Source organism: Prionailurus viverrinus, chromosome A1 (genome assembly GCF_022837055.1).
Source record: "Prionailurus viverrinus isolate Anna chromosome A1, UM_Priviv_1.0, whole genome shotgun sequence".
NCBI classification, from domain to species: domain Eukaryota; kingdom Metazoa; phylum Chordata; class Mammalia; order Carnivora; family Felidae; genus Prionailurus; species Prionailurus viverrinus.
The window spans coordinates 13,390,162-13,407,612 of NC_062561.1; positions in this window are offsets into that span (position 1 = coordinate 13,390,162).

Consider the following 17,451-nt stretch of genomic DNA (forward strand, 5'->3'; position numbering starts at 1 on the left):
CTGAGAAGAAGATTAAGAAAATAGGCTTTAAAAAAAGGGGAGGCATTTGGGTGACTCAAGTGGTTGAGTGTCCAACTCCTAATTTCAGCTCAAGTCACTATCCCACGGTTGTGGGATAGAGCCCCGGGTCGGGCTCCACACTGAGCATGGAGCCTGCTTGAGATTCTCTCTCTCTTCCTCTGCCCCTCTTCCCCACTCATGCATGTGTTCCCGCTCTAAAATAAGAAAACATAGAAAAAGAAAAATAAAATAGGCTCTGGAGTCAAAGTCTTCGATTTAAATTCTGAGCCAAACTTTATTTACTAGCTGAAGCACTTCTCTGTGCCTCTGTAAGAAACTCCCTCTCACCGCACAGTTGGCCTGCTCTTTTGCAAGTGGTTCAGGAATGCAGTGGCAATGATAATTACCTTAGGGTGATACAGGGATAAAGATCACCCTATGACCCCCAAGTCATAGCGCTCTATTCAACCTTTTTAGGGCACCTGGGTGGCTCAGTGGGATTAAGTGTCCAACTTCGGCTCAGGTCATAATCTTTCAGTTCGTGAGTTCGAGCCCTGCATCGGGCTCTGTGCTGTCAGAGCCTGGAGCCTGTTTCGCATTCTGTATCTCCTTCTCTCTCTGCCCCTCCTCTGCTCACACTCTGTCTCTCTCTCTCTCAAAATAAATAAGCATTAAAAAAATAATAAACTGAGATTGTTGTGACGAATACATAAAATCAAGTGAGTGAAGAGCCCAGTACATACGTGACATATCATAGTCATAGGATACAGATCTCCTTCTTCTCTTCTCTGGGGATTTACTAGTTCATTCAACAACCACTACATATTCACTATCTGCCAAATAGTGTGCTACGTGCTAAGGATAAGAAGATGAATATGACATGCAACCTACCCTCAAAAGGCTAGCATTTCTGTAAAGGGAGATAGGTTTGCAAACAAATATAACAGCCATCTGAGCAGTCTGCTCCTTCTTTCTAACCTGCAATGCTTTCAAGAGGGCATCTAAGGAGTAAAAGAAAACTGGAGAATATATAAATGATTCCTTAAAAAATATTGCTCAAGATAGCAAGGGATGGCCTAAGCCTGGAGTAAGGAAATCTCCACAGGGAGTTTTCCAAATCTGTTAGTTGTACCAAATTAGACATGTTCTTATGAAGTTTACTTACATTTTATGCTTGAATGGGTAATGGCAAGATCTTATATTCTGAGATCAGAGGGTCTTGAAGGAGCACCTCAATCCTGCTTTACCTACTCCTCCTGACTTCAGATAAATGAAAATAAGATCTCACTACCAGTCTGATGGAGGCAGTGAATGGGAAATGGAATCCTAAAAACCTGCAGTACTAATTGCACTGCAATCTCTCTTTTCATATCACGTAGCCTTGGATTTGGGTTTGCAGAGATCCACCTTCCTGTGCCGTGTCAGCTAGAACCCCCTGAGAGCCACAGACTGTTGTATGCCTGCAAGTATATGTGGAGCACGCCGTGAAGGAGCAGAGTCACATGACACATAGGAACAATGTGAGCGCTGAAGTCACAATGTGCTCTGAGCACCCTATTTCTCTGTCCCACGGCTTTCTTCTGCTCACTCTACATCATGCTCTCACTTTCATTCTTCTCAAACTCAGGCCTTTTCTATAGATGTCTGAGGCCAATTTATAGACATTTATAGTTGACCCCAATAACAAAAGGAACACTTCTATATTCACCAGATTTCCAGGACGTGAGTGTCAGTCCTTGATCTCATGTTCAAAAAATATATTCTTTCTTTAAAAAGTTACGGTGTAGAGGAAAGACTATATGGCTTTGAGATCTCATTTATACCCAAGTATAAGCCCTTATTCTCCCAATTATAAGCTCAGTAACCTTGGACAAGTGACTCAACTGCTCTGAGCAAAGTTTTCCCAACTATTATAGTTTGTAGTAGAGACAATGAGTAAGATACATTAGACCACCAGAGGGCCTGACAGATAGCAGGCACTTGTAAGTATACTTGTCCATTACCATTCAAATAAAATATGATTATTGGTTCTGCATTATTGTAGTAATAGCTGTCCCTCATATGCTGCCTAAGACGTGCAGGCAATCAGCTAGATGATTCCACACACACTTACTAATCTTTGTAAGAAACTATTTATCACTTGAGAAGCCTTTACTCACAGATTAAGTAAGTGCTTTGTGTGGATTAACTGATTTCATTCTCATAACAACCTATTATTATTACTCCTACTTGATAAATGAGAGACTAAAGCACAAAGAGGTCAGGTAACTGGCTCAGGGTCACAGACAGTAAGTGGTGGAAATGGCATTCGATCCAGTTGGTTCTACAGGCATGCCCTTAATTGTAAGATTGTGAGGCAGGGAGCAGACAGCCAAGTCAGAACTATCTCCCGCAACACGCACACAGAGTCTCCTCAGTGTGTTGAGACCAGTCTGGTATAGCGCAATCCAAGAAGTGTGAATTGCATCCTGCATGAATCTGGGGGCATCATGGTCTAAGGCTCTGAGGAGTACCCCGCCAGGACCATTCCATTAAGCCTAAGACTTTATGTAGAATCCTGGAGTACTGCTAAGGCTGAACAGATTTCACAGATCCCAACACATAAAGTGGAAGGAATATGTGCCATACATAAATTTTTAATTTTCTCCCCCTCCTCCTGAGATGCTTTCTATTTGTTCACAGGCATCTTGGGGTGGCAGGGGGAGACTTTAAAACAAAAGTCCAACATTACAAATTGTGTTGCGTCTCTCTCAAACACCTGGTAATTCTCCAAACCTCGGTAAGAGGAGGCCAGGATGGCACTGTCTGCCCTGGAACGCTGAGGAGCCAGAACACGAGGCAGCCCAGGAGGATGCAGGAAGCAAAGAGGAAGGGGATGCTGAAAAACGTCTCTTCTCATTGGTCGTCACTAATTTCAGTAGCTTTTTAGCACACTCTCCCCTGATGGAAACAGAACAGTCATCTGTGGAATTCTGAGGAATTCCAAAAGCATCCCCCGCCCCCTTTCAAAAGCTCTTTGAGCCTGGGGCTGCCTGCCAGGACCTCTGAGGTCAGACCTGCCGTAGTAGAGCAGCTCACACACCCACCTCCCTCCCTGCCCCAGGCTGGTTGGTCTTGTCTCTCCCAGTCCCTCAAAGTGCTCCTTCCTCTTGTTTGAGTGATTTCATAAATTAGGCAGCACTTCCGCTCTGAACTCCTCCCCTAGCCTCCAGTCCTTCCTCTGGAAACATCAACACAGGATTATTTGTGTGGAGTGTGTCAGAGGACATATCGCCCCACCTTTCTCACTGAAACATTATGGCAAGTTTGCTCGCCAGATTAGCCTCAGGAATTGAATGGGGACGGCAGGGTAGTGAGAAGTGGGAGAAGGGAATTCACTTACACAGGCCTGGCTTGGGAGAGGAGCCTCAGCGTGTATGAGGGAGCACAGGTGTGGGAGGAAAGCCATGGGAGGGAGGAGAGGAGGCAGCGGGCCAGCCAGGGCCCAGGGGACACCTCTGCCCTGGAACCCGAGGAGGAAATGGGTCCATCCGCCTTGGTCAGACTTTGGCTAACTACCCGAAACCCCTCAACCAATAACTGCTGAATTGACTTGAATTCACCTGCATCAAAATTCTAGGCACCACACCAGAAACTACTTTTGTTTCTTTGTTCTGTTGTTTCAGGAAGCATGTCAAGCTATATATGGCACGCGAACACGTTGGTGTCATTGCTTCCTGCTCTGTAAACCCAGAGACGTCACCCAAGACCTGGAGGGCTGACATCACAGGACTGGCCGCTCGGTCTGGAAGTGCAGCAGGTTGTTGTGAAGCTGGACCGCTTTCTGCCCGCTCGGCGTCTGGCCATGGACACGAGGACTTGAGAATGTGATTCATGATCAGCAGTCTGCTTGGCAGGTGATTCTCTGTTCATCCAGGGAAGGCGCTGAGGAGAGAGGTGTGAGGGCTGCTGAGGGAAGAAGGGTGTGAGCGGTGCCTGGGGCTCCTCCACGGGAGGCCGCCCGTCTGCCATCTGCTCTCAGAGCCCCGAGCTGTCCAGCCACAGTTGCTGGAACTCAGAAGCGGTGCTGTCTGGGGTTCTTTTCACCCCCTCCCTCTTCCTCTCACCACTTAGCCAGACCTGCTTTTCTGAATTCACCTGGGAGGGTGTGCAAGAGCATCAGGTAAGCACTGGGGCTTGAGCCCTCCCGGGAGACTGCTGGAGCCAAGCGAGGCCCGCGGAGTGCCTTCTGTCTGAAAGCCAAGCAGCCACAGAAGGCCGACTTCCCTTCCTCCACTCCAAGCCTCCTTAGCAAAGTTTTCTAAATCCGGGACACTCAAATTCTGATCAGTGGACCCACAGCCTCTAGGTCACCTGGGAATTTGACAGAAATACTGGAGCTCAGACTCTACCCAGATCTGCTGAAGCAGAAATGTGCATTTACAGGATCCCCAAGTGTAAAATGTGCATTTTACAGGATCCCCGGAAGATCTCCTGATGTAAATAGGACAAGTTCTTATCACAGGGGTGTGAAGAATATCTGGAATGCAGATTCATTCCCCACCTTGTCCCAAATTATCTTTCTCATTTTTTTTTTTTGAAATGTGATGGTTAGAGATTCATTCTTGTAGACTCTCCTCTTTCATCTAAGCAGCGCCTGGGAGGAGAGTACCTGGGATCCCCTAATTCTTAGTCAAAAAATTAAGAAAATTATTTATTTATTTATTTATTTACTTACTTACTTATTTTACTGAGCCTATATTATGTGCCACACATAATACCAGATGGTAGGGATAATTGAGATCAGTGTAAGTTAGTTGTTTTTACTGGAGAAAGAGAGTTGGTCATTCAGAGAACAGCAGGCTTCTTTCTGGAAGGAAGGATGATTCAAAGGACAGGAGAGTGGGCACTCCTAAGAGAAGTGTGACCCTCAGGTCTGTCTTGATTTGACCCAACTTGCCTCTCAGAGCTTATCACATTTATGAGCCAATGCTTCCATTTCCATTCAAAATCATCCTTTGTCATTTCAACTTAGTGGAAAAACCCAAAGGCATTTTGAAGACCAAATGTCCAGGTGCATATTTATTTTTAGAAGGAAATGGACCACATCTCATCCAGTCTGCAAAAAAAGAGTAGGCTATGACTCTGTGTACTGAAGCAGTGAACAGTACCTCAAGGTGGGCGAATCAAACTCACCAGTGAATGAGCAGCGGCCCCAATTTAGTTATTCTCTCCCAGAGACCACACAGCAAGTGCACTATACGTGCAAAATTAGTGCTGACATCAAATGTACTGGCAGGAAAAACAAAACCTCCTCTCAAGTTTTCTGACTTGGTTTGAACATCTATGAATGAAGAGCCCCTATTTGAATTTTTAAAACATATGGGATGCATGGTGATCTGTTTGCATTTTCCTTTTATTTCATCAGTAACTGAATGAAGTCAACTTTTAATGAGGCAGAATCCTCTTTGTGAACAAATAACAGCAATAATCACAGTTCCTGAGTACTTCTTCTGTGCCAGGTGCCGTTATAAGTGCTTTACAAGTTGGGAGTCAAGTCTCCCTGGGACACTCACATTGCTACACGTCTTGCAAGCAAGACTGACTGTCTTTGTTCTGGATTATTTTTTTCCCAAGATGTTTGTCTAGCAAACAGCTTTGGAACATGGATATACTATCTTCCTCCAGAGCAAGGAGCATGCATGCTTACTGTCCAACATAATGTCTTCCTCTGGAACTGCTCCTGCCCATCCTAAGATTCAGGTTCCCTAAGCTCAGAGTTCTTCTGGAAGGTGGCCCATTGTGTGTGTGCAGGTGTTTTTGTGTTGCCCTGTGGAAACTGAGCTTGTGAAACCAGCATAAGAGAATACCGCTACTCTGGCTACTGCTTTTGCTATGAGTCAGAAAGTCCTTTGTCTCTGACCCGGGAGTCTCAAGTCTTCTACCAGCATGAGAAACAGCAGCAGGATAACTCATCAGATTACAGGTAGGGTAAAATCTGACTCTTCCCAGTTCCTGACAGAAGTAATATCTCATTTAATCCTCTGAACAACCTTAAACAGGTACTATTATTGCCACCATTTCACAAATAAGGAAACTGATTAGATATATATTCTTCCAGGTCACATGTAATCACAGTTTTATCACTAAATTATATTGACATGTCCACAAGGGATCCTGAGATTGAAATTCTATCCTGAGAGAAACCTTGCTTTCTAAGAAGTATTGTCTCTTCCATATCTCCTTTTTAAATACTGCCAGTACTGTTGGGAAGGGTAGTATACTAAGTTCTTTCTATCCCCAAACCTGATTATGAATTAGACCTAGCCTCAGAAGTAAGATGTTGACAGGTAGCAGAGAGATACTGAAAGGAAAGATGAGAGACAGTGTTGCCTCCCTATTTTTTAGTGGGGCTGGCCCAGTACAGGCCTAGTTCTTTCCATCATGGAGAAGAGAAAGAGTTTGAGAAATCTATAGATAGAGTTCCTCCAGGTTTACAGAGATGAGTGTGTGGCTGAGAAGGTGATAGATCTACCTCTCCCTGGGGGCAGCCGTGCACTCGATCATTCCATTGGCATGTTTCATAGTGCAAAGATGAAATAAATGTCACACCATCTGTGATGCCGAGAGGCCCAAATCCCTCGAAGTGTTGACATAAATAGGCATCTGCCAGGAAGACATACAATTGGCTACTATTATTTTTTGTCTGAAATAACTTGTATAGTTTAATGCTCTCCTAAAATTCAGTACATGAACACTTCTGCATAGATGCAGGTAGGCAAGGCATGATAGTGGACCTGAATATATATATATATATATATATATATATATATATACACACACACACATACACACACACACACACACACACATATATATACTATGTCTGTCATTTCCAAGTCATTACAATTTAATACAAAATTAAGACAAGTACTCAAACAATAAAGCATTGCAGAGTAGGGAATATATAGCATAAAGATAAACAAACCAACCCTGTCAGAGCTGAGATCAATAAGTATTACTGGGGGGCATGAGGCTGGGGACAAGATCTGAGTCTTTCTTAGAGGATGGATAGAGTTTTCACAGACAAGGATGAGGAGGTAGAGGATTATATGTTGAAGGGACAATTTCAGCAAGTGATGGGGACCTGGTTGGGATTTGGGGAGAAACAAGTAGACCAGAGTATAAAGTACAGGAAGGTGATTAGTGAGAGAAGAGGCTGGAGAGAGAGAAGGTGGGGTCACATGGAGGAGATCCATTTTTGCTGGATGGGGGTTCAAGGTTGTATTCCAGTGGGATCTGGGGGCCACGGAGCACAAATTGGCCAGGAGTGGAACATAATCAGATGTTACCAAAACTTAAGGCTTATAAGAAGTGAAGGTTCTCATCCGTAAACTCAAACCTTGTGGAGAAAGCTCAGGGCAGACATTAACAAAACAAACAATTATTACTTGCTAAGCAGAAAAAGAGTTCTTCTCTTTGGGGCTGGGGGACAGAGGGTGACTTTAGCTTTTGGTGTTGCTCACTTGGACTTGGCTCATTCTCTTAATGTTCTCTTTCAAATGACATTAGCCAAGCATCTTGGCTTCTTACGTGAGTTTTTGGTCCCTTCCCAGAAGAATTAATAGTCCTTCAATTAACTACCATGTAACAGTGCCAGGCACAAAGTAGGTACTCAATAAACATTTTAGTACATTATATTGAATGAAACATAAAAATAAATTCTATCTCCAATAAGTCAAGACCAGATGCTAATGTTTGCAACAAGTATAAAATTTAGCAACACCATTCATTCTGTTTCTGGTTGGATGTCTTCATCCAGAGCTAATTATTTTAATAGTCTTGTCATAAATGCAAATGCATTTTTCCCAGCAAATGTATGTGACTTTAAAAATTATATTTAATACCAGAAATTCAAGTTTACTTTACACTTCCATGTGCCTGAGACATCAATGCCAGACATATGACCCTGTTTAAACAAACAATAATTAACTAGTCACACAAATTGTAGTAAAAAGAACCAAATTTCAACAGTCTGATCATTTTCTCTTCCTGCTATTACGCGTTTTAGTTTGTATTCTTTCTTTATCAAGAGCATATATCTTTATGCATGTATACAGACCTCCAGAAATAGATAAGCAATATAGTTGTAAAGAAACCAAGGAAATTGTCAAGTCATAAACAGACTGTGAATCTATAGCATTCTTCATCATATTGATTAAAGCAAAAGCATCAAGAATTACACGTCTTTGAATGCTGAAACCCATGCCAATAAAATGGTGAAACTGTTAAATCTTTGCAGACAGGTTGAAAATGTGATTCCTACAGTAACATCTGTTGAAATTTTAAATAGCTTAATGAACTTGAAGGAGAGCAAAGATTCATTCTCAAGAGCATTAAAGTTATTTTATCTGCTGCTGATATTTAATTAATGACTTACCTGATTTCCCCAAACTTTTAAAATCGGTGTTTTCACCACTGACTCCAGTGTCAGCTGACCTTGTCAGCTGCCTGCAGCAGGCAGACTCCTGGGGTCCACCACCCAACAGCAAGTCGGGCCCTGCTCCTTGGCTCACAGCAAGGCTATTAAAGACTAAGGCAAACACGGACATCTTTGGATAGCTTGTGGTGTAGTTTGGAGGGTAAGGAATCCCAAGATAAGCTGTATGTTTCCTTGTGGATGAATAATCCCTTTGAGAATATAGGGGAGGAGGAACAGGCAGGCCCTTGCATAATAGTTAGCAATAATTCTCCTTGCACCAGCAGAGTGGGAATCAGAATGGTCAGTAGACAGGTCTTGTTAGCCAGGAAAATCTAGGATTAAACCTTGCTTCCCAGTGGTGTGACTGTGAACGAGGAAGCTCACTTTCCTGAGTCTCAATCTTGCCATCTGTGAAATGGAGAGGACGAAGAGGCATATGTGACATGTATCGTTCTGGGGTATAAACAGCCTCAGATCTCGGTGCTGAAGCATGGTAGAGAACACAGCTTGGAGCTGGATCTCTAGGACAGGCAGTAGCCGCAAACCCCGGGGAGCCGGCAAGTTGTAGCCCAACCTAAATTATGACGGGTTATTTCAGCTGGTTAATGCAGAGAGTCTGGACCTTCGTTTTCACCATTAGCTTTGCCCACACTTCTATTTGCTACCTTTGGAGAACACTTGACAGTGGAAGGAGACAAAGGGAATATTGGAAAAGGAGGAGAAGGAGGCCATGTGAAGGAAAGGTACAGACCATAAAAACCTACTTGTCTTCCTGCATGAGCTTCATTTTCTCCTCTTTTGAAGGATGTTTATTTCAGGTACATGAGTTATATGTATTAGAAATGTCAGAAACAAGAATGCATTGGTGATTTAAATGTTTTATATGAGTGCTTATCCATGCAGTTCTTTGCAGATGAACTGACAGGTCCTTCAAAATCTAGATGAGTTAAGCTTAATGCTTTTTCTTGAAGTAACTATCATTTGGACTGATTTTTGCTTCAGTGAAAAATGACTATCAGTAATGTTTATTCCGTCATTTCAATATTTTAATCATGTATTTCTTTAATATTTCCTAGAGTGAATTTATTAACAAAACATATTAAATAAAAAGGTATGCTTTATCTGAGCACAACATAAGAATTTTTGATAAATCATCATATATCTAGGGTATTTTCTTTTTTCAAAAATTTTTAATGTTTATTTATTTTTGAGAGAGAGAGAGAGAGAGAGAGAGAGAGACAGAGCACGAGAGGGGGAGGGGCAGAGAGAGAAGGAGACACAGGATCTGAAGCAGGCTCCAGGCTCTGAGCTGTCGGCACAGAGCCCGACGCAGGGCTCGAACCCACAAACCGTGAGATCATGACCTGAGCTGAAGTGGGACGCTTAACCCACTGAGCCACCCAGGCGCCCTTCTAGGGTATTTTAAATGAACTTTTAGGAATCCAGTTTTCTCTATAATTAGATTTGATAGAACTGCTTTTTTATAGCGGCCCAATAAACAGAGAGCTACACCCTGCTGGGGGCTCTGTGGCTGTGTGCAAACATACTATGTGAGTATGTGTGTGTGTGTTGAGAAGAAGAGGGGGCTTCCCCAGAGCAGGAAATGGAAAGGCATAGGGGTGCCTGGGTGGCTCAGTCCGTTAAGCGTCTGACTTTGGCTGAGGTCATGATCTCACGGTTCGTGCGTTTGAGCCCTGCATCGGGCTCTGTGCTGACAGCTCAGAGCCTGGAGCCTGCTTCGGATTCTGTGTCTCCCTCTTTCTCTGCCCCTCCCTCGCTTATGCTCTCTCTCTGTTTCTCTGTCTCTCAAAAATAAACATTAAAAGAAAAAATGGAAAAGCATTGCTATGCCGGGCAGCAAATCTACAAAGGCCTACCCTGCCATTCAGTGATCCTTGGCAGCCAGAAGCTGGGCAAAGACCAACTTTTAATATCACTTTTTTTTTAAAGTTTATTTATTTTGAGAGAGAGAGAGAGAGAGAGAGAGCACAAGCAGGGGAGGAGCAGAGAGAGAGAGAGAGAGAGAGAGGGAGAGAGACAATCCCAAGGCAGGCTCCATGCTGTCAGTGCAGAACCCAACACGGGGCTTGAACTCATGAACCATGAGATCAAGACCTGAGCTGAAACCAAGAATCAGACGCTTAACCGACTAAGCCACCCAGGTGCTCCTTAAATATCACTTTTAATAGCACTGAATGGTACACTTAACGGTGGCTGAGATGATAAACCTTATGTGTATTTTACCACAATAAAAACAATTGAAAAGAAAAACGAAGTCCCAGCCTCACTGAGGCATGTAGCTGGAAAAGGGAGGAGTGTTTAATAGTCTTTTCAGTAATTGTAGATATCCTGTCCCCTGAACCAAAACTCAACAAGTGATTTCCTACGGGTTAGTGGCAAAGTAGAATCTGAAACCTTATCAATAAAGTTTTTGTATCCTATTGGGTTAGAAAAAGTCTCTGAGATGGCTCATAAAGGACCTATACATCTGTGTTGCCCCCTATGGTAGCCACCAGCCGTGTCCGGCCTTTGAGCACTTGAAATGTGGCCAGCGAGACTGAAGAATAAAATTTTGTTGTTTCATTTCAATTTATTTAAATTTGACTTTAAAAAACATAACCTTGATTCAGCTACTGGAAACATTTTAAGTATGTTTGGATCAACTTGGATATGACACCTACTCTTTCAACTATTACTGCTATGAAACCCAAGTACACACAAAGGTGTCCCTAACGAAAGTGAAATGTTTTAGTTGAGATGCCCTGCTAAGTATAAAATACACCCTGAATTCGAAAGCCTTAGTAGAAATAACATAAAATATCTCAATGATTTCCAATATCAATTGCATATTAAAATACTAATATTTTAGATACATTGGTTGGAGTAAAATACATTACTCAAAAAATTTGTTTTAAGTTTTTCTAAAGGAACAGCGAAGGATACATTATTCAGTTGATTCTTTTTTTAATTAATTTATTTATTTTGAGAGAGAGAGAGGCATAGCATGTGAGAAGGGGAGGGAAAGAGAGAGAGAGGGAGAGAGACAGAATCCCAAGCAGGCTCTGCACGGGCAGCGCAGAGCCAGATGCAGGGCTTTAACCCACTAACCACAAGATCATGGCATGAGCCGGAATCCAGAGTCAGGAACGCCAGCATCTGATGCTTAACCAACTGAGTCACGCAGGCACCCCTCCGGTGATTCTTAAAGTAAGGAATCTCCCTAGAGGTCCCTACGTTGTATTTTACTCAGAAAAGAAAGGAACAAGAATCATTCCCATTGGAAAAATGAATCAGCAGAGGGTACAGAACATATTGGGTGTAGATGTCTGCATCTCAAGAAATACATTAGCAATGATCACCCTCAACAGAAGGGTGAGAGGCAGAAATAGCATCAAAAGGAAGATGTCCATTTTCAAAGTACTCTTCAGATGTTAACTCATTTTGCATTGTTACAATACTGTATTACAGAAAGACAATCTGCAACTTACTAATGAGAGACATTCATCAGAGCAAAAAAAAAAATAATAAAAAGCTCCACGATCCATAAATGTGTGTGACCATATATATGCATGTATAGATTATATATATTATAGTATATATGACAATATATACTTTTATCAGAGCCTTAGTGGAAGCTCAGAAGTTTCTACATTCTGGTTTCTTATCTGTTTGTTAAATCTATTTATGTCTGGTTTTGCTAATAATCTGGAAATTACTAGGTAAATTTGAACAATCTATAGAGTCAAACTGATGATTTACATCACAGCAAACATTCTAAGGCCTGAAAGGTCAGCCTCTCTGCACAGATTATTTAAAAAATCAGGGTTTCTAGACTTTTATTACAGTATAGACAGAAACCAATGTGCATATTTATAAGGGTGATTTCATCAAAGCTGCTGTTTCTAAGCCACATGCAGCCAATGCTAAAAGATCAGATGGCTCACACAAAAATCATAGGTGAAATCCATAGATCTGCAAACCTCATTTCAGCCAATGATTTTAGTTTCTTCCCTCAGCAGATCTCTTTTGAGAGCTGCTAAGAGGCGGATTGGAATTTTATATCCTCTCCACTCTCCGCTAATAAGCGATGAAACGGCCAAAGCACAGCACACAGGAGAAAAAGAAGCAAGGGCACGGGAAACCCTCCCGCTTCATAATCGCGTTCCGAATCATCACACAGAGCGCTTTCCCCACCCTCTCCAGCAAAACCCGGCGCAAACTGTGAAACCCGGATGCGACACGCACACCTGTTCTGAAATTGCTCAACAGACTGTATTAGGAGGTTAAATCGAAGCCTGATTTGCTGGCACTGCTAGGCAGATTCCCCTGGGAGTATTAGTTAACTTTGAAACATATTTCCATGGCAACTAGTTTAAAAATATACTAGAATGTCCAGCCTCTTGCGTTATGAGGACCGGAAAAATCCGAATGGCCTCTTCTTGTCAGAGATCTTGCCTGCCGAGAAAGGGATTCCAAAGCCATGATGATAACAGCGAGGGCACCCAAGGCGCAGGACAATCATGGAGGCCTGGGCAGGCGGGGGGGGGGGGGGGGGGGGGAGGGGGGGGAGGGGGGGAGGGGGGCGGCGGGGAGTGGGGGGGGGGGAGGGGGGGGAGGGGGGAGGGGGGCGGCGGGGAGTGGGGTGGGAGGGTTGCACCCTACCCCTTTCAGGTCGCTGGCCTAGTTGGTTGGATTTGACACAGTCACCATTTCATGAGGCAAACCTCCTCCACCTTCTTCTTGAGCTTTTCCAAACCCAGCCCTGCAGCTGGAAATCTCACCTTCTGCCCTCTCTAGTTTTTCTTTTTTTTTCTTTTCTTTTCTTTTCTTTTCTTTTCTTTTCTTTTCTTTTTTTTCTTTTCTTTTCTTCTCTTCCCTTCTCTTTTCTTTTCTTTCTTTTCTTTTCTTTTTTAAAATCTCTGCCCTAGATGTTAAAGTCAATCAGAGTATGATTGCTTCAGAGGCAAGGGACAAAACCCTATTTGCTCTGGAACAAATTACTCAGGTATCCTTTATTTGTCAACCATCTGGCCTTTTCATAATTTCCATGGCAGTTTGGGTTGAGGCTTAACCTTGGGCTGAGGCTTAATGCAGGGACTCTGGCACTCCTGAATTCTTAACCTTTTATTAAGAGAAATTGTGAATTTTCTGTAGAGGTGGCTGTTAGGAAAAGACCCACAGTGATCCTCTCTCAGGGCCATGCTGTCGCATTAGTAGTTCGTAGCTAGTTCTTCACTTCCAAGAAACTCAGCACATTCCCGGGTATTCTCTATAATCTCCCCAAGATGTAGATCTAAGTATCACCAATTCTAGATTTCTCAGGCTGGTGGGGGGAAAGACAACTTGTAAACCTTGGACCAGAGCTAGGTCTGTACACGGATTGCATTGCTGCCCAGGCCCTACAACATGGTAATTTTGGCTACAGCAATAGGGACCGCCTACACAAACGCATCGTCTCTCCTGAGATGTTAGATTCTTACTGCTTCAGTTTGAGACATCATCTACTAAATGAGACGTGTATCTGCAAGCATCAAGCCCTTTTTTGAAGTAGGGCAAGGTAGGTATAAAACAATGATGAAAACAATACTCAAAAGAGTTCATAAATATGTCAGTAGATCAGGAGACTTACCGTGCAAGTCAAAGGTAGGCCCTGAGATATTGGGGCAAGAACGTTTTATTGAAAGGGATGTGGGGGGAGCGCCTGGGTGGCTCAGTCAGTTAAGCATCCGACTTGGGCTTAGGTCATGGTCTCATGGTTGGTGAGTTTGAGCCCAGCATCGAGTTCTGCACTGACAGCCTGGAGCCTGCCTCGGATTCTGTGTCTCCCTCTCTCTTTGCCCTTCCCCCACTCACACTCTGTCTCGCTCTCAAAAATATATAAACATTTTAAAACAGATTTAAAGGGGCGCCTGGGTGGCGCAGTCGGTTAAGCGTCCGACTTCAGCCAGGTCACGATCTCGCGGTCCCTGAGTTCGAGCCCCGCGTCAGGCTCTGGGCTGATGGCTCAGAGCCTGGAGCCTGTTTCTGGTTCTGTGTCTCCCTCTCTCTCTGCCCCTCTCCCGTTCATGCTCTGTCTCTCTCTGTCCCAAAAATAAATAAACGTTGAAAAAAAAAAAACAAACAGATTTAAAAAGAAAACAGTTTTAGGGGCGCCTGGGTGGCTCAGTTGGTTAAGCGTCTGACTTCAGCTCTGATCATGATCTTGTGGTTCATGGCTTGTAGGGCCACGGCAGGCCCTGTGCTGACAGCTCAGAGCCTGGATGGAGCCTGCTTCAGATTTCTGTGTCTCCCTCTCTGCCCCTCCCCCACTTGCACTCTGTCTCTGTCTCTCTGTCTCTCTCTCAAAAATAAACAGTAAAACTTTTTTTAAGAAGAAATAAGTTGGGGCGCCTGGGTGGCGCAGTCGGTTAAGCGTCCGACTTCAGCCAGGTCACGATCTCGCGGTCCGTGAGTTCGAGCCCCGCGTCAGGCTCTGGGCTGATGGCTCAGAGCCTGGAGCCTGTTTCCGATTCTGTGTCTCCCTCTCTCTCTGCCCCTCCCCTGTTCATGCTCTGTCTCTCTCTGTCCCAAAAATAAATAAACGTTGAAAAAAAAAATTTTTAATAAAAAAAAAAGAAGAAATAAGTCAAAAAATTGAAAGAAAAGAAAGAGACATGGAGGATAAAATGATCTAGAATTTAAAAGAACAGGTCCAGGTTGGGTCCTCACACAGCAGGATCTATAAGGTTGCGAGGGAGACTCCACAATTGTCTTCTAAAAGAAGGAAATGTTACCTCAAACACTGCCGGGGACTGAGTTTGCATGGGTTTTCCATATACTCTCTCTGATTTAGGCCACATCAATATGTGGCTGGTGTCCATCGCAGCTATCTTCATGATGAAAATTGATCACCATCATAGATCACTCATTCATTCAGCAATCCTTATTGATCATTAAATGGCTGGAATTAATAGATTAGCCAATTGAAGGTCTATTCATTTAATGTGCATGGGCATAGACAGTCTATGGGGAGCCTAAGACTTGGATTTCCCAGTATTGTGTAGTGCCCCATGCTTCTGGGTATTTTTATATGAGACCGTATATTGTTCTGTGTTTGTATATAATCAAACTGAAGTGTAGGTATCCAGAAAACTTGCATTAATTTGAACACCAATCTGGAAACTGATGTAGTTCAGAGGCAGCTATGGTGAAACTTCTTTTTGGATTAGCTATAAAGCCCTTATTAATTGTACACACAGAATTTCAAGGAGAATGTGTAACATGCTTATAAGAGGAAAATAGTCTTAAGCAATTCAAGATTCCAATTTCAAATGATTGATATACCAGTTAAAAAGCATTCCTTTTTTTTTCAAACAAGCTATTCCTATTAGTTTATCAAAACAAGTCTGCTTAGAACATTTACTAAACACGCTTGTTTATCTGGATTCTAGTATAATGTGTCCTTGGATAGTGGGAAACCCAGCTTAATGTTAACTGAAGTCCACAGCTTGGACTGGGAAAAGTGGACATGTGAGCTGGGCTGCTGGGGAGGGCCTACCAGTTCGTTTATCTGGGCTGACTCTTTGAGGGATCTTAGCTGGAAAGAACCTACAATGAAACAGTGGGTGAGGGGAGGGACAGAAACATGTGTCTCTTAGAATCTACTTCCCTGGCAGCCTAATGGATATTATTTAAAGACTGAGGAGAACAGGGTGGTAGAAGAAATCTGAAAGAGCTTTTTGCAGTAGTGATTCTATAAAGCATCTGGCTTGTATGTCCTTAGACGACTCATTAGGTGATGAAATTGAGGGAACGGTAAGGAGAAAAGTCTCCCTTCTTCATGAAGTACCCGTGAGTTCACATCACTGGTGAATTTGGGGAGAAAAACAAGGTGGCTGCCATTTCATGAGGGCATGGGATTCATAAATGTGAGAGTCCCAGATATAATCACAGGTAGGGGACCATGTGGGGACTAGAAAAGGTATTTGGGGATATAGGGGAGTAGAGCTTAAGGATTCAGTCCATATGGCTTCTTACAATTAAAGTGGCATTATTTATATCCATAATTGATACGCCACAGAAAATGTGAGCTATCCCTGAAAATAATAAAACTAAATTTCTTTTAAAAACTATTTGGAAGGCGTATAATATAGTAAACAAAGGCATAAGCTTTGGATCAAAACTGAATTTAGGTTCCGACTGTCAATTATTATCTGCACGACTTTGGACAAGTTACTTAATGTGGAGACTGTTACATGTTCATTAAAACCTATTTCCCCTCCCTACCGAGCACACAGCTTAATTATCTCTGGCAGCCAATAGTGTCCATATAACTGAAGTCTGGCAAATACACCGTGGACTGAACTAATATATGGCACTTCCAGGTTTGGTCCATTAAAACTCCTTGTACCCAGGAAGCTTGCATTAATTTGAACATCAATCTGGAAGTGATACAACCCAGAAGGAGCCAGACTGAAATCTAATTTGGGGTTTCCTATAAAGCCTTTATAAATTGTGTGAACAGTATTTCTAACAGGAACTTACAAAGTATCCAGCAGAAGACTGTAGGTCTCTAAAGGGTGGCAGAACCCGGGGCCCTGACTGACACAAAAGGCCATTCTCCAGCCAAGAATGTTTGTATTGGATTCTGCTGGAGCAAGAAATGTATGTTATTGTCTTAAACCACTAAGGTTGAGATTTATGTGCTATAGCAGTTAGCATCATTTACATGAACTGAATTCACCTGAACTTCAATTTCTTCTCATTAAAAAGGAAAAAAAATAGTATCTAAGTTACAGGGTTGTTTAAGAATTAACTGTAGAGTCTGGCACACAATAAGTGCTAATTAAATAGCAATTATTTATTATTATTATTACCATCATTATTATATGAGGTCTTATTCACATTTTCCCTTTATTAGTTATCCTTTTGTCATAATTTGAAACTTAAGTATTTTTTCCCTTGGAGAGGAGAGAATAAATCATATTTATGAAAGCAAAAATGCAGTATCA